This window comes from Phodopus roborovskii, unplaced genomic scaffold, assembly GCF_943737965.1.
Source record: "Phodopus roborovskii unplaced genomic scaffold, PHOROB, whole genome shotgun sequence".
Lineage (NCBI taxonomy): Eukaryota > Metazoa > Chordata > Mammalia > Rodentia > Cricetidae > Phodopus > Phodopus roborovskii.
The window spans coordinates 12810617-12831134 of record NW_026126482.1 but is presented as its reverse complement, the minus strand read 5'-3'; positions in this window follow the sequence as shown (position 1 = coordinate 12831134).

Below are 20518 nucleotides of genomic sequence, written 5' to 3'. Positions count from 1 at the left end.
ACTTCCAGCATCCTAGAAATCAAACTCACGTCATCAGGCTTGAGAGGAAGTTGGCCCCCACTTAGACCCAAGTGTGTTCGTGTCCAGTGTCCTTCAACGTCTTTGTTTGGGGATGAACTACCCCAAAAAACTCTGTGACAAGGAGGAGAGGACGGTAAAACAGCCCAAGAGTAAAAAAACAAAAACAAAAACAAAAAACGCTGAGTCCTTAAAAACAGCTAGAAGGCCCAGCGTTTCCAACAGCTCACTATTGTCTTTCTTGTGATAGAGAGAGCCAGAGGACAGTCAGCCATGGAGAGAAAACCCAACCAGGAACACGCTGGCTGGCTGCTCAACTTCCCCAATCCGTGTCTGCTGGGTATTGTGAGCAATGGATTTGATGTTGCCATCCCTCTGTGTTGCTCTTTGTTCTTTCGCTTGGAAGCTTCACCTGAGAGACACCCTTCAGGACATCCTTGGGCCATCTTAATGGCCTTTCACTTTATTTTTTGAGACCGGGATTGACCCTGACCCTGGAGCTCAGTCTGTCAGCTGGGCTGGCTGGCCAGTGAGTTCCAGATGTGCACCCATTTCACCCCCTCAGCATTTGGGCTACAGATGAGAACTGCCCCAAATGGCTCGTGTATGGGATCCCAATCACCCACGGAGTCATCTCTTAGCCCCCACTACTTTTTTAAGCCACTAAATTCTGGGTGATTTGTTAGGCAGCCATAGGTCCGTGGTACAGAATTTACATCAGGAAAAGATCAAAGTGCTGACCCGAGGTCGGAAGGAAGGAAGCTCCTCCCAAGGTAGAAGAATGTTCACTGGGAAGTGAGAGGGCATATTCCAGTAGTTCTAATCACTTCAGCCTGGAGCACATGAGACCAATGGCCCAGTCGATCCACAGTCCTGTAGTGTTCCTGACATGGAAATTGTGTGTCACCAAGACACGCGCCTAACAGAAACAGTGTAAGGGAGGAGGCATCTATCCCGGCCAAAGGTTTCAAGGATCACAGTCCATCAGTCCATCGTGGCAGTGGGAATGTGTCAGGATGCTTCACATAGTGGATGAGCAAGAAGCAGGGAGCATGTGACTGGAAGCCAAGGATAACACACATCCAAGGAATGCCCGCAGCGACTGACGTACTTCCTCCACCTAGGTCCCACCTGCTAAAGGTTTACAGTCTCCCCAAACAACTCCACCAGCTGTGAAATAGGACTCTAACACGAACCAGCCAGGCATGGTGTCACGTGGAAGTGGAGAAAGGAAGATCAGTTCATATTGAGTTTGAGGCCAGCCTGAACTGCATGGGACCCTGTCTCATAAAACTGAAACCAACACATGAATGTGTGGGAGACATTCCAGACTCAAACCGTAACCACATAGACATGAAGGTCTGTGTATGCGGTTCAGTCTTGAGGACCTGAAAGCTCCTCAGAGGAAGGACACATGGGCTCCAGGCTCCTCATCAGATGTCCAGCAGAGGTGTTTCCCTCTTCTGCCAAGCAGTTCACTGCACAGAAGAAGGCAGCTCGCAGGAGGAAGGACTCCCCTTCCTGGCCCCCACCCTACCTACAGGATCCCTAACTAAGCCTTGCTTACTAAGAAAGCTAGCAATGACTTAAGGGGAGCGAGGCCCCTAGCTCAGGCTCTTCTGCAAAGACCAAAAGCCAAGGGGCTGTAAACGTGGGGACTCAGAGAAGGATCAGAGGCCTGTCAACAGGGGAATGTACATGGGGAATGCCATGTTCTGGGAATCCCCCCACGGGAGGTCCATTTGCCAGGACAACTGAGGCTGAGAGCCAAATGCTGGACTAGTCAAAAACCCTTTGCTAATGAGCTGCTAGCCACAGAAGGTGTAGGCCCCAAAGGCAGTTCCTGGAGAAGGAAAGACATTGAGACCTTTCTGAGCAAAGGAACCCCATGTTGCCCCTTCTGCTCATTTTGGGGGTCACAACCTGTCACTCTAGCCCTGAGGGCATGGTGTCCTCAATGACCCGTCTACTTTTGAGAACGGAGAGTCAAAAGTCTCAAACCCTTCCTGGAACCCTTCAGAATCCAAGTATGGGGCAACATGTCTTCTTGTCTTCCCATAAAAACAAATAAGCACCAGACCAACGAAGCAGAAGGGTAGAGATCCTCCTGTTACTTCCAGGAGGCCTGGAAAGGGAGCATCTTTGCATGTATGTATGTATGTATGTATGTATGTATGTATGTATGTATGTATGTGTGCATGCATGTTCATGGATGTGTGGGCACATCTATGTGCTTATGAATGAGGTTGACCTCAAGTGCCATCCTCAGGTGCTTTTCTCTCCCTTCCCCTCTTTTTTCTTTCTTTCTTTTTTCTTTTTTCTTTTCTTTTTTTTTTTTTTGACACAAAGTCTCACTATGCAGTCCAGTTGGTATGGAACTCCCCAAGTAGACCCGGCTAGCCTTGAACTCACAGAGATCTACCTGCTTCTGTGTCCTGCCCCCATCCCAAGTTCTGGGATTAAAGGTATGTGCTACCACGTCCCATCACCTTTTCTGTTTTAATGCAAAGTCTCTTACTGGCTTAGAATTTGTCAATGCAAGGCAAGGTTTGCTGGTTATGGAACCCCAAAGATCCACCTGCCTTCACCTCTCCAGCACTGGGATTACAAATTGGTGACACCATGCCCAGGTGTGTGTGTGTGTGTGTGTGTGTGTGTGTGTTGGTGTTTATGTGGTTATGTGCATATGCATATGCAGGTATGAATGTGTGTGTGTGTATTCTGTTTATGTGGGTGTGTATAGGCACATGCAGGTGTGAAGATATGTGTATGCACGTGTATGGGGAAGCCATCAGTCAACATCAAGTATGTTCCTCAATTTCTGTGTCTTCATGTTTTGCCTGTATGCATGTATGCATGTGTACCATGTGCATGCCATGCCCTCAGAGAACCGAAGAAGGTGTTAGACTTCCTGGAGCTGGAGTTATAGATGGTTGTGAGACACTATGTAAATGCTGGGAACAGAACCCTCATCTTCTGGAAGAGCAGCAAATGCTCTTAACCATACCTCTCTGGCCCCATCTTACTTGGTTTAAACATGAGTGTTAGGGATATAAACACAGGACCTAATGCGTGCACATCTTGACTGAGCCATCTCCCAAGCTCATGCCCAGCTTCTTTTAGGTAAGATCTGAGGGTTAAACTCAGGTTCTTGCTTCTATTTGCAAGGTAAGCGCTTTACAGACCTGGTCCAACAGCTAAACATCCTGCAGAATGATAGTCTAGACACAGGGAAACAAAAACTTCCAGGGGCCACTTATGTGGCAGTGTTGGAGTGATGATCATTCAGTAATTTTTGTTTTCTTCTCAAAGTTCCTCAATAATTCATACATTTTACAGAGATTAATTCACGATATTTATAATTTTCATAAAAAAGCCAATCCACTTAAAAATAAGAGCACAAAACTTAGGGTTGCTCATCCAACGTTCCCAGCCCAGAGCTCTTGTGCAATGAGGGCCAGCTGTCTCTGTGTCTGTTTATGTATGGAAATTTTAATTCCTACTTCACTACCCTTAAATTTCCCTAAGGAAAAATGTAGCCGAGAAACCAAGAGTGAGTCCTTTTCTGAAAACATGTTTTTCTCTTCCAGAAAGCTTTCTGGGTCATATTAAACTGCAATGGCATTCAGGTCAGGAGTGAACAATAGTTCTCAAACTTTGACACAATTTTACCCACGCTTGCCTTCTCGTCCTTGCAAGTAGCCGCAGGGTGCTCAAACCTGTGTGCAAAGGCCTGTTTGTGAAGTCAGCCAAGCTCATTGACCTTGGATGGGTCCTTCACTCCAACTAGGTCATGCATGTAAAACGAAGGGAACAGAGAGCAGCTAATTAATCAAGCTTCTCTTAACCTCTTGATCTAAAAAAAAAAAAAAAAAAAAAAAAAAAAAAAAAAGGCTTTTTAAAATATTTGACAGTTGAATCATCTTAGCCCACGGATCATCTAGCTCTGAACTGAATAAACTGAAGCAGCGATACCAGCTCAGTGTCTAAGTGAAGTGGCATTCTGAGAGCTTCCCAGACAGGGGGCATAATTACAGGGTGCTTCTGGCAGTCACTCCAATAACATCTGAGCCTGAAGTGAAAGCAATTGCTTCTTCCTACTTATAAAAAGCTCCGATGTGTCTGACCTTCATACGAAGATTATGACTGGTGTCCCCCCCCCTTCACACTCTAAGATAAAAAGCATGGGAGCATAAATAGTGATCCGTAAAATCTAAGGCACTAAAGGGGTGGCCACGCCCCTCCTCCATCAGGCCCTGAATAGGCCATAATTTCAGCATTGTTTCCGTGCAGCTGCGTGGCGTCAGCCAGGAACACACTCTGAAGCCTGAGCGATGCTGGAACCTGCCTCTACTCTCCGTATCCAATCCAGACATTAAATCTTGCTAAGTGGTTATTCTTACCACCACTCGGACCCAACCTTTACTCTTCAGGCTTTATTCCCAGCTCCTCCCTAAGCAATAACTGCTCAGGGTTCAATGTCAGGTGTGTGCTTAGGGGTTGTTAGTAACAGGATGAAGCTGAGCTAGGAAGCTGGGGATGTGGATAACTGGAAAGGACAGAGCTGTCAGCAACTGAAGATGCCCATAGCAGTGCTAGATGAGCTATCTGCAAGAGAGGAGAAGGGGACAGAGAAGGAAAGAGGAAGGGAGGGAGAATCAGAGAAAGGAAGGAAGGACCGGTGGATTCTGTTCCTTGGTTTTATAGGTGGTCCACAATTGGTTAGGTAAGCCCCTGCAGTCAGCACAGGACTTTTTGGACATAGAGAGATTAAAAGTTCCTCCACTGTGCCTGGCCTGTGACTCAGTTGGTAGAGTGATTTCATGGGACAGCATGCATGAACATGGGACAACATACATGAAGCACCAGGTTCGATTCCCAGAATTGTAAACTGCACACGGTGGTACACACAGGAAATCACAGCTCATGAGAGTTGGAGGCAGAAGGATCAGTAATTCAAAGTCATCTTTGGCTACAAAAAGCAAGTTTGAGAACCACTTGAACTCCATGTGACTGAGTCAAACAGAGCTCCTCAGCAGGCAGGCTGTGGGAGGGTGGCTAGCTCACAAAGATCTATGATAGGCACAGATGGCTGCAACTTCACTGGCACACACAGGACTCTAATAGGCACCCAGGGACAGGCGCTGGTCTGGACAGAGCAGTCATCTGTCTCCTCCCTGTTCCGAAACCCATCTCTGCTAGCAAGCTTCTTACCTCTCATGGGACCATTGGCCTTGAAGACACATATGGGGCCTCAGATGCCCCTGGAATGGTGAGCTGACTCTCAGTCCCAACGCATTCTGTGTCTGATGGTCCCCACGCAGCCTCCCTCCCTGAGAGACAGTGTATGTCCCCGCTCCAATCTGAAGCTGGAAGGCTCAGATGACACTGCATCCATTAACTTAGTAAATGGACATAGATGTGTATGGTCTCCCCCAAGCGTGGAGGTGGGGAGCTCTTATCAGACCCAGTTGCCAGTCATCGCGGCACAAATGTACCCTTGGCTCTTCCACGACACAGAAAGCTGCCAGTAGGTGACACATGATCCTATTGCAGCGGGTGCTCTGTCCCTAAGGCCACATGTGTGTACAACCAACAGCAGGCTGACTCTCACCATAAGCCTGATAAGCCTTTCCTGAGTCTGAGCTATGAGCCTGGGCTCAAGGATGAGGAGACGCCCCGGACCCAACCCAGACCTGGGATCCAGCCCAGCCCTGGGGGTAGACGGACTGGAAACCAGTTGCCCACCCTAGATAACCCTGAATTTCATGCCTCAAAGGCAGATGCCCTTCCATAGAGTACACACCACTCCAGAACAAGGTCAGGGAAGGAAGAGCCATAAGCTGTGGCCAAGAACAGCTGGGTTCCCCGCTACAGAGATCCTTGACGTCTGTGTACAAGATACAACCCATACAACTTGCTCAGATCCTTAGCTTACCCTTTCCACCCCACCCCACACAGATAAGCACACATTCTTTTCACCTCAAGCTGCTTTCAGCCAACCAAGCCTATGTTCCCAGTTGTTCTGGGAAGCGAGAATCCTCTAGCTGTTTTAGCTTACAGATAGATAGAGAGCAGTGGCTCTCAACCTTCCTATTGCTGTGACTGCCTTAATACAGTTACGTTGTGATGACCCCCAACCATAAAATTATTTTTGTTGCTGCTTCACAACTGTAATGGATGAACGGCTATGAATCATAATATAAAAATCTGATATGCAGATGGTCTTAGGCAACCCCAGCGAAAGGTCCTACAACCTATAAAGGGGTCACGACCCATAGGTTGAGAACCATTGATATGAGCTGCTATTGTAGTGTGTGTCTGTAATCTCAGCGCTTGGAAGGTAGAGGATTTGGAGTTCCAACTCAATTACATGTGAGTATGAGACTAGCCTGGTCTACTCCACACTGTCTTATCTCATTAAAAACAAGGAAAGGAGGGAGAAGAGGGAAGGAAAATGGAAGGGGAAGGAAGGAAGGAGGGAAGGAAGGAAGGAAGGAAGGAAGGGGGGGGGAAGAGGCAGGGAGTGACTGAGCATCCTGGAATGCCCAGGGGCCTTCAGCAGACAATGCAGACAGGTCACACTGAGTGGCCCTTTGATAGTTTTCCCCTTGGTTCACCTAAAGAGCAGGTTTCTTTCAATGATCCTCCAATTCCCACAAAAAACCAAAGACCTCATTTTTCTCCTGGCTTATTTTCACTTTCATTAGAGGGGACTGTCAAGGAGAGCAGCACTGGTACTGCTAACAAAAAGAAAAGGGTTAAAAAGATGCTGGTCCCCTGACATGGGACCCCACCATTGCGGGGCCTTACAGGCAACGATAAATTATTTAAATACACTATTTTCCCTTTCTGTTGATTTGAAAACAAAATCGGAAGAGTGGACCAAGGGTGGCGAACTTTCATCAAAGTCTACTATATATTGTTCAATCAGCGCCTAGATAACTAATTCTGTGTGGGAGCTGGGGACCCCGGAGTCACAGCAGACAGTCCCACTGGCTTCCTAACAGTCAGGAGGCTTCAAATTACACACCCTCCTTCTCTTCAGAGAGAGTCCTGCCAGCTCTACCCCTTGGAAATCAGCCACACAGACAGACACCCTCCCCCAAAAAAAACCAGGTCCCAAAACCACTTGAAATCCAGGGTACTTACCGACTTCCTTTGGGAATAAAAGTCATTTTAAAACAAACAAGAAGAGTTCGTGCCTTCCTTCATCCCGAGCAGGCAACCTTGGAGGCTGGCACACTTTCAGGGGGACAGATTCCGGAGGAGTTCAACTGAGTCCCAGAGGGCAGGGAGCTGAGGGGGTCTCCTCAGAGACGTCAAGAGTTGAGCTGTGCTTCCTGGCCCTGATCAACCCCGCCTGGGGTCCTGTGGGTGGTCCTGCCTCCCTGGCAGCACCCTTGGCTTCTGCCAGCCACAGCTGCAGAGACTGAGCCCTGACAAAGCCAGCACGTGGAGAGCTAGCGAGGCGGGCGGGCGGGCGGGGCTCAGCCCGGGATGCCACACACTGGTCCCCATAGCAACAAGGCAAGGAGCTAGGCTGGTGGTGCCAAGCTGGTAGTGAGGGGGGACAGTGGCCTGGGTGAGCAGGAATGCATGTGGCTTTGGGCTGAGGGGTGGGGTGGGCGGAGGGGGCACAGTTAAAAAGGCTACTTATTTTTCCTGACACCACCACCCTCCTACCACTTCTGACAGACTGTTAGAGTCCTGAGGCTGCAGGGAGCTTTAAATACTGTTAATATCACAGTGGTTTGGGATCTTTACTTCTTGTATAAGGAGGCTATAGTGACTACAAATGTGCATTTTCCTTTCTATGCTTTTTGTTTGGTTTTGGTTTTTTATTTTGTTTTTTGTTTTGTTTTGTTTTGTTTTGTTTTTGGAGACAGGGTTTTTCTGTGTAGCTCTGGCTGTCCTGCAACTCTCTCTGTAGACCAGGCTGGCCTTGAACTTACAGAGATCCACCTGCCTCTGCCTCCTGAGTGCTGGGATTAAAGGCATGAGCTACCACTGCCCGGTCAAAAATGTTCATTTTCTTAAGGAGGTCTTTGTATAAAGCTGTGCCAGAGTATATATACGTATGTGTAGAATAACAGTATGTGGGGTGTGTAGAGCACATATGTGATATCCCTTGTATATGTCTGGGGATGTGACATGTGTGTGGTATGTATCTATCTGTATTGTAGGTATATGGTGTGTAAGGGATCTAAGAACCCTGGGCAGCTTCTACCATAGTGTCTACTTGTTATAAACGGGGAAGGCGGAGTAAACCCTAAAGAACCCCACAGTCCTGAGTGCCCACCAGCTGACCAGAAGTCCTGAGTCAGTGGCTCTGGGTGGCCAGTCCTGTCCAGCCATCTGCTTCCAAGCCCAGATCTTCTCATACATCCACATGTCTGTATACTCACAGTCTCATTACACACGTGGAATTCATTAGAACAAGGCCAAAGTCCCACAGATGGCCCTGAAGTGACAGGACAGAGGGGAAGTCAGAAACTCTGATATCTAGGCTGCTACTTGAGGAATTAAAACTAAGTGCAATAAAAAAAGAGAATCCGTTCTAAAAGAAAAGGCGTCCCTACAAACAGCATCAGTGGAGGCCTGAATGCAGTCCTCACTGGGAGGGCTGGGTCTTGCTCTACCTCTCTGTGAAGATCTCTGAGTGAGTTCTCATTCCTCAAGGCTGGAGAAGTCTGTGGATCTCAATGTCTGTGTCTCTGATGCGGGACCCAGCTCACGGTCACTGCCTAGGTCAGTATTTGCATGTATTTTTTATTCTTTTTTATTTTTATTTGTTTTATTTATTTTGCCATTTTTAACATCGAGCTATAGTACTTTTTATTCTTTTTTTTCTCCCCCCCCCCTTGGTTTTTCAAGACAGGGTCTCTCTGTAACTTTGGAGCCTGTCTTGGGATGCACTCTGTAGATTAGGCTGGCTTCGAACTCACAGCGATCCACCTGTCTCTGCCTGCACTTTTTATTCTTTAACCAGAATCTACTACACGCATAGACAGTTTTCCCACTCTGCCACCAACTGTAGCTGGTCTGTTGAGTCCGATGCTCCCACCACGGAGACCCTTTCCACCCAGGCCTTCTGCTTCCTGGCCTGTTCTTCCTTCAGCCTTCTCCCCCCCCCCCCCCCCCCCGCCCCCATTAAACCCTGACAGAGGTTGGAAAGGGGTGGAACCCAGTAGTGAGGTAGTGAGACACTTCTCTCTCCCAGTGTGCCAGGTTCCCTTCCCCAGCCCTGAACCGCAGGCCCACACGGCCTCTGCTGTCAACCACAGACACTGACTCATTTTCACATGGCCACATGGTCGTCCTAGAGATGGATGGAGAAGCTTTTGCCATCCTAAAGTATACTGCCCAGAGCATGCAGAGCATACCCCACAGATCTCTAGTTCTGTTTGTATGTTCAGAGGTTTATTTAGCTCATTGTTTTTGTTTGTTTGAGACGTGTCTCAGGCCGGCCTTGAACTCACTATGTAGCAGAGGATGACTTTAAACTCTGATGTTTCCTTCTACCTCCAGCTTCCTAAGTGCTGGGATTATAGTCTATGTGGTGCTAGGGATCCAGCCCAGCATTCCCTCCATCCTAGGCAAACACTGGACCACACCCCGCATCCAGACCACCTTTCGTTGTTCTTTATGACCACATACCTGATTTGTTCTTGAGTGTCATGTCAGGGAAGGAAAACAGGTATCTGGTGACCTGCACTCCAATCCCACAGCAGCCGCTGTCCAAAGGGTGGTGGGATTTCCTTGTGTGTGACTCTGCATGCATCAGGGAGGTGCTTGGCACCCCAAAACTGCTTACCTTGCAACCCTTCCCTCTTGGAGGCGGCTCTGGCTTCGAAGCTGTAAATGTCCCCTCCCCATCTAGCCTCCACTATGTCGGGAAAATCCCTGAAAATAACAGCATTGGCTTGAGGTCTGGGATGAATGTCTTTGTCTCCTGAGGAGCCCTTGATGTGAAGAGCTGAGGCACTGCATGTCATGTGGTCACCAGAATAACCAGAGGGTGACACAGCAACACAGGGAGTCATTCAAAATAGGCAGGATGGCAGAGCTGTGGTTAGCCTTGGGGGGGCGATTTCTGGAAATGTGGGACAGTGGGAAATGCTCCCTCCTTTTCCTCTTGCTGTGATGACAAATAGTAAACAAAAAGCAGGGAGAAGGGAATTTCCTTTGTTTCTGGAGCATTCATTATGTTACTGGCACTCTTCATAAATGGCTTTATTTAACTGTCCAAGTCCAGATAATTTTGCCCCAAACTAACCCATCTCTTGGGAAGAAAAATGAAAAATAGCTCTGTTGGTAGAGTACTTGCCTAGCATACAGAAAGTCTGGGGTGTGAACTCCAGCACTGCACAAACCAGGAATGGTGTGGCACCTGCCTATAATCCTAGTGTTTGATGGAGACGCTAGGAACAGAAGTTCAAGATCATTTTTGGCTATCTAGTGAGCTGAAGGCTAGTCTGGTCTTCATAGGATCTTGTATCAAAAATAGGGAGGAAACAAAAAACAAAAACCTGCTTTGTAATTCCTAAAACACTGGGGGGAGGGCAGGCAGGGCAGCACTGTCTCATTTCCAGGATTCACTACAAATTCTGCTCCCCAAAAGAAGCCTCCAGTGGTGCTAACCACATGTCACACAGAACTCATCCCCAGAGGATCTGAGCCTATTGTGGAATCTGTAGTTCAGAATCAAACCGTGAGGTTTCAGGAGAGTGAGTTTCCCAGGGACACACAGAAAAGCACAGGCCAGGTTTAACTCTGAGCTTCATCTACTTGGAGAAACAAACCCTAGCAGCTGGCTGTGCCTAGGGGACACTTCTTTGCTGCAGAGGGGACAGAAGGCTAAAGAGCCCTGTGACATTCTCTTTCCTCCCCCCCCCCCGTGTGTGTGTGTGTGTGTGTGTGTGTGTGTGTGTGTGTGTGTGTGTGTGCAGGCACACAAATGCCACAATGCACATGTGGAGGTCAGAGGACAACTTTTAGGAGTCAGTGCTCACATTTCACCTTGTTTGAGACGGGGTCTCTCTTGCCTGTCCTGTTTCTGGGCTGGGCTGTGAACCCAGGATAGCTGGCCCTTGGGTTCCCTGGTCACTTAACCACTTAGCCTTCTATCACCACACGAGAGTACTAGGATTAAAGATGCAGGGGCCTGGTACACACAAAGTGTCCACAGTGACTAACCCATCCTATTCTGTAAATATTCAGTAAGCAATTCTTATCTGATTTTTTATTCAATATATATGGTAATATTTTATTTCTGTCTTTTGATCTCATACAGAACACAAATTCTGGACAGATTTTTTTTTTTTTTTTTTTTTTTTTTTTTTTTGGTATCTTGGGATGCTCCTGCCTCAGCCTCCTGAGTAATAAGATTTCAACTATGCGCTATCATACCTTACCAAATTCTGTTCTCGGGCAGGTTTTCCTTTCCAGGATATTGCTCATCCCATCTTGTTGGCACAGGCTGAGATACCCGAGATGCCATTTCTGGCCTGTGGGCCCAATGCATTATGTGTCTCACGACAGCACCCTGATGCTAGGGTGGCCCCAGCTCAGTAGATTAGCTTGGGAGCTGGGGAGGAGCTGATGCCGCCACTCTCTACTCTGAATCAGAGCCACAGGCCTGACCAAGGGAGAGGGCCTGGGCTGCGTGTGCTAGGCAACACAAAGTTCCTCTTCATCCTGTAAAACGTCACAAGTGTCAGCATATGCTACAAAGAAGAGATTCTGGGAGCAGTTACAGCTCAGTTGGTGGAGTATTTGTCTAGCAACACAAAGCCCTGAGTTCCATCCCAGACACCAAACAAACCAGGCACGGTGGTAACCACAGATCTTGGGAGGTGGAGACAGGAGAATTGGAAATTCAAGGTCATTCTCCACTGCAAGAGTCTGAGGCCAGCCTGACTCAGAAGTAAATTGTAAGCTGACGGTCAGAAAAGCAAAGCAGCTGACCACTGGCTCTTACCTCGGTCATAGACTGAAAGTGTGATCCTAGCCTCAGACTGCATCTCCAGAGAGCTGATCCTCAGTCCCACTGAGACTGCACAGAGCTCCTTCTATTCTCTCTAGTGCTGGGATTAAAGGTGTGAGTCACCATTGCCTGTCCTCTATGGCTGTGGCTAGTTTTGCAAGCTGATCTTCAGGCAAGTTTTATTAGATCATAAACAATGTAATCACCACAGTAAATGATCAAGAAATCCAGGCAGGGCCAGGTGATGGTGATGCTTGCCTTTAATCCCAGCATTCAGGAGTGGGGAGCAGAGGCAAGAGGGTCTCTGTGAGTTTGAGGCCAGCCTGGTCAACAGAGCTAGTTCCAAGACACGCTCCAAATCTACCCAGAGAAACCCTGTCTGGGGGTGGGGGAGAGAAAGAAAGGAAGGAAGGAAGGAAGGAAGGAAGGAAGGAAGGAAGGAAGGAAGGAAGGAAGGACAATCCAGGCAGATGGCTTAATGAGTAAAAGTCTTTAATGCACAGCCTGGTAAACTGGGTTCAGCTCCCCAGAACCCATGTGGTGGCACACATCTGTAGTACAGTCCCCTGTAGTATGGACACCATGCATGCCAACCTAGAAACCAACACACAGACCAATCAGCTGAAAGAGTAAGAAAACATGAGCCAAAGAGAAGAAGGGAGAGGCTGGGAGCTGGAGCATAGACTGTCGGGAAGTGCAGGTTTCAAAATGACATTGTTTTTAAAGCCTGCAATAAAAATGACTCAGTGCTGAGAGAGAGGAAAAAAGGCAAAACCCAGCAGAACAGTCATTTATGGGCACAAACACTTCCAACATAGGCCCCAAGTTTTCGATTATGGAGTGTTCTTCTGTGTCTCCAGGCTTTTTCCCCCGGAAGACTTCTACCCATAATAAGAACTGGTCAGGCTAGAGAGACGGCTCAGTGGTTAAGAACACTGGCTGGTCTTCCAGAGGTCCTGAGTTCAATTCCCAGCATCCACATGATGGCTCACAGCCATCTATAATCTTCTGGCGTTAAGGTGTGTATGGAGATAGAACTCTCAAATACATAAAAATAAATAAAATCTTAAAAAAAAAAGAAACTGGTCAATGGGTTTCACTTGTTCATTTCTTTATGTCTCCCTTGAAATTAATTCATTAATAAAAGGTCTTGGAGGCTGGGGCGATGGCTCAGTGGTCTTCCAGAGGTCCCAAGTCCAATTCCCATCAACCACTTGACTCATAAACATCGGTAATGAGATCTGGTGCCCTCTTCTGGCCTGCAGGCATACGTGCAAGCAGAACACTGTACATAATAAATAAATAATTTTTTGTTTGTTTGTTTTTGGTTTTTCAAGACAGGGTTTCTCTGTGTAGCTTTGGAGACTGTCCTGGAATTAGCTCTTGTAGACCAGGTTGGTCTTGAACTCACAGAGATCCTCCTGCCTCTGCTTCCCTGGTGCTGGGATTAAACATGTGTACCACCAATGCCTGGCTAATAAATAATTTTGTAAATAGATCTTTCCTTGATGTTGGTGGAACATCTTGTGGCAAGCACTTTGGAGCTTGGCTTGTGGGCCTGGGTATCTGGTATTCACAAGGGGTGACTTGGAAATGATAAACTCCCCGAAAGGCGTTCCCCATTCACCTTGCCTTTTCCTATGCAACAGGCACCCTGAACCAGGGCATTTGCACCCTGAATGTACGTACTGCCCAGGTCAAGGAGGCATTCCTATCCTAGGCCAGGGGCCCAGATGTCCTCACACATGCCTGGAATAAACCTGCTCTCCAGGTTCAACACAGCTACACAAACGACCTTCAGAGCCCTTCTCTGCCAGGTGCTAAGGGCAACTCCTGTAGCTTGCTGGGCCTTGTGACTTGTGAGTACTGGACAGGCTGTGTGTGAAAAGCAGAAGACAATAATTCAAGCTCATTTCCTCTCTCCCAAGGTCTTTTGATTCTTCATGGTGTCTCACATCTACAACTTAACATCACTCAGAGAAAAGTTTTGGAGTTTTTGTTTGTGTTTTCTGGTTTTTTTGAGACAGGATTTCTCTGGGAAGCTCTGGATGTCCTAGAACTCTTGCTAATGACCAAGCTGGCCTCAAACTCAGAGATCCACCTGCCTCTGCTGCCTGAGTTTTTGGATTAAAGGTGTGAGCCACCACCACCTGGAAAATTTAAAGTTTTAAATATGGGTCTAGAGACATGGCTCAGCAGTTAAGAGCATTTGCTACCTTTACAGAGGACCTGAATTTGATTCCCAGAACCCTGCAGCTCTAGCTCCAGAGGATCCAAGGACTTATTCTGGATTCCTTGGTCACTGCCACTCAAGTGCACAAACCTACACATAGATACATTCAGATACAGATACAGATACACCAGACAGACAGACAGACAGACACACACACACACACACACACACACACACCTCAAATGCAAATATAAATGCATCTAACTCGCAGGCAGGATCACCACATAAATAAGTTGTACTTTGTAGCTGCTTCAGGGTAGAGGAGCTGCAAGCTGGGCAGAGAAGCAAGTGCTAGCTAATTGGGCTGGAAGGAGGAACAGGTCCCCAGCTCTTGGACACAGAGAATCGGGACACTCATAGGAGATGCAGGTCCTCATTGGAACTCACTAACCTATGACTCGGGCTCCACAGCTGCTGGGATTCCTTTGTGAAGCATGAAAAATAAAAACCCAGAGACAGACATTAGGGTTCAACCTTCAAGCTGAAGATCAGAGAAGCAAAGCAGCCGACCACTAGCTCTTACCTCTACCTCGGGCTGAAATGGCAATTCTGTCTCCACCAAGGCTCAGACTACAATCCCAGACTGCTGCCTCTCCTCGATGTGGCTGGAGACAAATTCTCTGAAACTAACTCTGCTTCTTCCTTACATACCTCTCTCTGTCCAACGATATCACTCCTGTCTCCACCTCCTAGTGCTGAGATTAAAGGTGTGTGATCCCAAATGCTGAGATCTCTTATGGGAGATGCCATTATGTATATATGCTTCTCATACTGGTTAATGAATAAAGCACTGTTGGCCAATAGGAAAGCAAGATAGGAGGGACTAGGAGACAAGGAGGAAAGAGGAAGTAGTAAGGAGGGTCAAGATGGTGAGACTGAGGAGACGAGACGCTGGCCCTTTCCCCGGTAAGAAAACCATGTGGAAATACATAGAAATGGGTTAATAATGAAGACAGAACTAGCGGATAAGAAACAAGTAACCGGGCCAACAGCATTATATCAAATACAGAGTCTCTGTGTGTTAATTGGGGCTGGCACGGCGGCGGGACAAGACCAGGCTGCGGGTGGAAAAACTGTGCGCGTTACAGATCTCCTCTGTGTAAGCTGTTTCTCTGTTAGATTGATTCAATCTTGTGTAGCCCTGAGTGGCCTTGGACTCACAGAGAGTTCCATCTGCCTTTGTCTCCTGATTCCTGGGGTTAAAGGTGTGTGCCACTACTGCCTAGCTTCTATGGCTAACTAATGTGGCTGGCTTTGCTTTCTGATACTTCAGGCAAGCATTATTACATCATAAATGATATGATTTGCAGACTCTGAAGCAGTTGAGCTGGCCTCTTCCTTTCCCACAGTCACCACCCCATGCTGTGGTCCACAGGTGATCCCAAAGACTCAGTCTGAGTGACTGCAGCAATGTTCACCTTGCTCATAGATATCCCAGGGTCTATAGCCTTGATTCTGACTCCAGCACCCATGTGAGTCTCCTTTGGCCTAGAAGGGCCTGTTCCCAGCACTAGGCAGAGGGTAGCAGATATTGTCAGGCTGGGAGACCCAGTGAGTGATCCCCATCCCATTGGATTTTATCCACAAACACACGCTCAATGATAAAAGGGTTTAGAATAATAAAATTTGTGCCATCTGCTGGGCCCTCTTGAGCATCAGGCCCTGAGACTGCACAGTCATGGACCCATGAAGCTGCTGTGAATCCCAAGAGCTAAAACAATGACAAGACATGTGCAGCAGAAGTGGGAGAGGCTGTGTGAGCACCACGCGCACAGAGTTGGATGGGGCAGTGAAAGCGTCCTCAATAGGAGCTCATGGACCTTGAAGGATTACTTAGGAAATGTCTAGAAGGAGGCTGGGGCAGGCATTCTAGGAACTGAAATGGAAGGTGTAAAGGTTGCTTTGGCCAGATTTCAGTGAAACTCATGTTGAAGATAAGCTTGACCAGTACTAACTACCTTGATGGCTGCATGGGGGCTCTCGTTCTCGCTGTGGCCTGGGAAAGGATTAGTTTCCCGTTGTCTGTCATGGGCACAGGGTAGGGAAGAAATCCTCCTTAATGTGATTCTGTGACGAGGGTGGGTGACAGTGGGCTATGAGACAGGAAGTGGGAGCTGGGTCATGGTGAATAGTGATCAGCTGCCAATGAGTTCTGAGGCCAATGCCCCAGACCCTCCATAACCACTTGTTTGGGTCCTGAATATCTAGCTTATAGTTTCCATTCTATTTGCTGGAACAGAACTGTGCCCAGGGAGCCAGCTGCTGCCTGGAGGCCGGTGTTCATTCTGTATGTCAAAAGAGACTTGTTCCTCCTGCTATAATTTCTTTACCTATATCGTAAATTATCAGAGTCTCCTAACTTGGGTCTAAATGTGGTCCCTTGACCCCGTGATTGTTTATAGCCTGGCACAGTGTTCATGTCGACTGACAATACCCTGTCCAATACCTTGGGTACATTGCCTAGGCCCCAAACCAATGTCCTAATATTTCCTCAACCCAAGTTTCTGCTCCTCCTTCTCTCTCCAGGACACTCTAAGTGCCTCAAGTCTGAGCTCTGTGTGTTCCAGAACCATGCAAAGCCCATGGAAGGAGACTGGGAAACACACAACCCAGCATTGCTTCCAAAGACCAGACAACATCACCAGCATCCAAATGTATCAGCAATACCTGATACTTAGTGCTTCCTCCATCAGGAAATAGCAGGTGTCAATGCCAGCTATACTTAGACATCATGTAGGCTATACCTGCCCTGGGCTGGGCACTGCAATTCAGAAACTCAAGCACTTTCCCCATAGATGGGTTGGCTTCTATTCTCAGACAACACACTTCTAATTATTGGGGCAGAGAAGAAATCTCAAGAGAAACAAAAATAACGATGGGGTGGGGGGTTGGGTCTTAAGCAGGGGTCTGTGTAACTGGCCTCAAACTTACTATGTAGCTAAGGGTGACCTTGAATTCCTGATCCTCATGCCTCCACCTCTGTATACTGAACTCTTAGGAACGAATCACCATGCCTGGATTAGAAAATACTTTAGGCTGAAATAAAATACATAATTACAAAATCTGTTGGAGGTGGGTAAAACCATGTTCACACTGGATGTTTATGAAAGAGGTCTGTTAAGAAAAGAAATGTATGGATGGCAATTTAAGCATCTATCTTGAGAAACTAAGGACCAAAACAACCCTAAAACAAACAGAAGGAAGTCATGACAGGACACAGTGAGTATTAGAGAAAAATCAATAAAGCCAATGGTTGGTCCTTTTTAATAGATTCAACGAATTGGCCAATCCTTAGCCTCTGTCTTAGGGTTTCTATTGCTGTGAAGAGACACCATGACTATGGCAACTTTTTTGTTTTGTTTTGTTTTTTGAGACAGGGTTTCTCTGTGTAACAGCCCTAGCTATCCTGGAACTAGACCAGGCTGGCCTCGAACTCACAGAGATCCACCTGCCTCTGCCTCACCAGTGCTGGGATTAAAGGCATGTGTCACCATGCCTGGCTTACATTTTCAGAGGTTTAGTCCATAATCATCATGGTGCAATGTGGTGACTTGCAGGCAGACATGGTGCTGGATAAGGAACTGAAAGTCCTGCATCTTGACCTGCAGGCAGCAGGAAGTGATCTGAGACACTGGGTATATCTTGAGCATAGGGAACCTCAAAGCCCACCCCCACAGTGACACACTTCCTCCAGCAAGGCCACACCTACTCCAACAAGGCCATACCTCCTAACGGTGCCACTCCCCATGAACCTATGGGATCAATTACGTCCAAACTTACACAGCCTCTGACAGGAGAAAGGGGCTTGAACTCACTAATCTCGTATGCCAGTGAAATGTCTCAAAGGGTAAAAATGCTTGCCACCAAGACTGACGACCTGAATTTGATGCCCAGGATGCACATGGTAGAAGGAGAGAACTGACTTCTACAAGTTGTCCTCTGACTGCTGTGAGCCCTCCCCCATGACATGCATACAAAATAAAAAAAATAAATATTTAATAAAAATAGGAAGAGAACACATTTTCCCATTTATCCAATGAATCACCACTCTGAGGATTACATGCACCAGGACACACCCATTTGATATGACATCTTTGCTTTATGTGGATTGTGAAGTGTGCCCCTTTGTCTATAGAAATGTAACTTCACAGTATAAAATGTCACAGTTATCTTCTGCTGGGAACTTTGTATCATACTTTTAACATTTTCAACTATGGTTCACTCTGAAAAGCCCAGTTCAATGTGTCTACTCCTGCCAGAGCCAGCTTCCAGCTCCAACAAGGTGTTACTGACATGGATGCCCTCCACGTACTCTGGTTTCCATCTCTACTCTCAGGAAAGAGAGTTCGTGTGTGTGTGTGTGTGTGTGTGTGTGTGTGTGTGTGTGTACGTGCATGCACTTGTGTGAGATTGGTGCTGAATTGAATGTCTTGTTCAACTATTTTTCATATTTTTTTTTGTGGTACTGGGGATTGAACCTAAGACCTTGAGCTTGCTTGGCAAATGTTATAGCACTGAGCTCTATCCCTAGTCCCACCTTATTTTTTGAAACAAGGTTTCTCACTAAACCTGAAGTTAACCAGTTCAGCTAGATCAGCTAGCCAACAAGCCCTGGGGATAACAGGCATATACTGTCATACCTGGCTTGACAAGAGAGTTATAAAGGGCATTTTATACCCAAGAGGGTGCAGGAGACTCACTTGCAAGCAGCCCGCCTCTACTCAGCCGCAGTTTTCCATTCATTTGTCAAACCCAGTAGACACCTCACTTGAGTCCCCTAAGGCACACACCTGCTAGATCTGCTGGATCATTGATCTCAGAGGGGTTCTTCGGGTGTCAATAGTGAGTTCCGCAGGGCCACACCTAACTTGAGTATCCTTTCAATAACCCATGTTATCGCTGCTGTCTGCCACATGGCCAAGCCACTGGTCACTGCTTACGAGCCAGTGACATCCTAACACAAGGGCTCTGAGCGTTGTGAAATCCTTCCTCAACTGTAAGGAAAATAGCCCACAGTCCATCTCACTGGGTGGATTTGTTCTTCCTGCCTTGGCTCTGAGTTTCTTCATTAGTACGTGATGTTATGGTGGTCTTGGGGTCAGATGTTAGCCATCCACTTTAAAATAGCTGTCTGTAAATTAAGCAGCTCTGCAGCTCAGTGGGGGCTTCTCATGGAGCACCATCATTGTAGCCATAGACCTAGAAGACCCCTGGATGGTTCTGTAGCCACCCTGTGGGTGTGCATCCCTCAGACGACGTTCCATTTCATCATGGAACTCTTCTTGGCACTGTCTTCCTTGAGTGTGTATCTGCCATCATTCATGCATTGTGGGAATTTCAGATTTCAAGATTATTTTGGGTCCCTCAGGCTTAGCGGAGTTCCAGTTAATGGCCTCTTGCAAGCCAGTAATTTTGTCTCTAACAATAGATATACATAGCAACTGACAAGGTCTTTGTCCAAAAAATCCCAGTACTCACCACTGGGTGGCACTCAAGCACTCCTGTCGTCGACCCCAATCTAAGGTCTATGAACCTTTTGTGTGTGTGTGAGAGCCATATCATGGCTGAAGAGAATTTGTTGGTGATAAAGATGGTAATGTTTAACATCGTCATTAGTTAAAGTGATCATCCCTTTGTCCAGCAGGTATTGTACATTATTTCAAATTAATGGCATATGATGATGTACGTGAGATTAGGTAACTGTGTCTTCTCAAGTAGTATAGCCAATTAATATGGGCGAAAGAGCAAACTTACATGTTTGCCATCTCACAACAGGGAGGGAGAAAGTCTCTAATCTGGAGTAGAATCCATTCCCCTCCCCCAAACACACACATTCAGATGGAGACAGCTGCAGCCACTCCCCAGACATCCATTCAAATGTTCCCGTACATTCTCAACTTAGTCTCCTGGATCTGGAAGCCATTACTTCCTCATATCTTTCCCATATAACTGGAGCCTCAGTCAGAACTTCACCCACAGGCCGTCAGAATTAGTTTATAGGGGTCCCACCTCCAAGTATGCCGTTAAAGTTTCCTCTCCAGCCCCTGGGAGCCTTTGAGAGTTGGTGAGGGATTAGTTGCCTTGTAATCAGGGAGTCCCAAGAGCTTCCTCTATCAAAAGGTTAAATAAGACAAGACTTTGTTTAAAAATAAAGAATTGTGTCGGGCGGTGGTAGCACCCGCCTTTAATCCCAGCAGAGGCAGAGGCAGAGGCAGGTGGAACTCTATGAGTTCAAGGCCAGCCTGGTCTACAGAAAGAGTTACAGGTCAGGCTCTAAA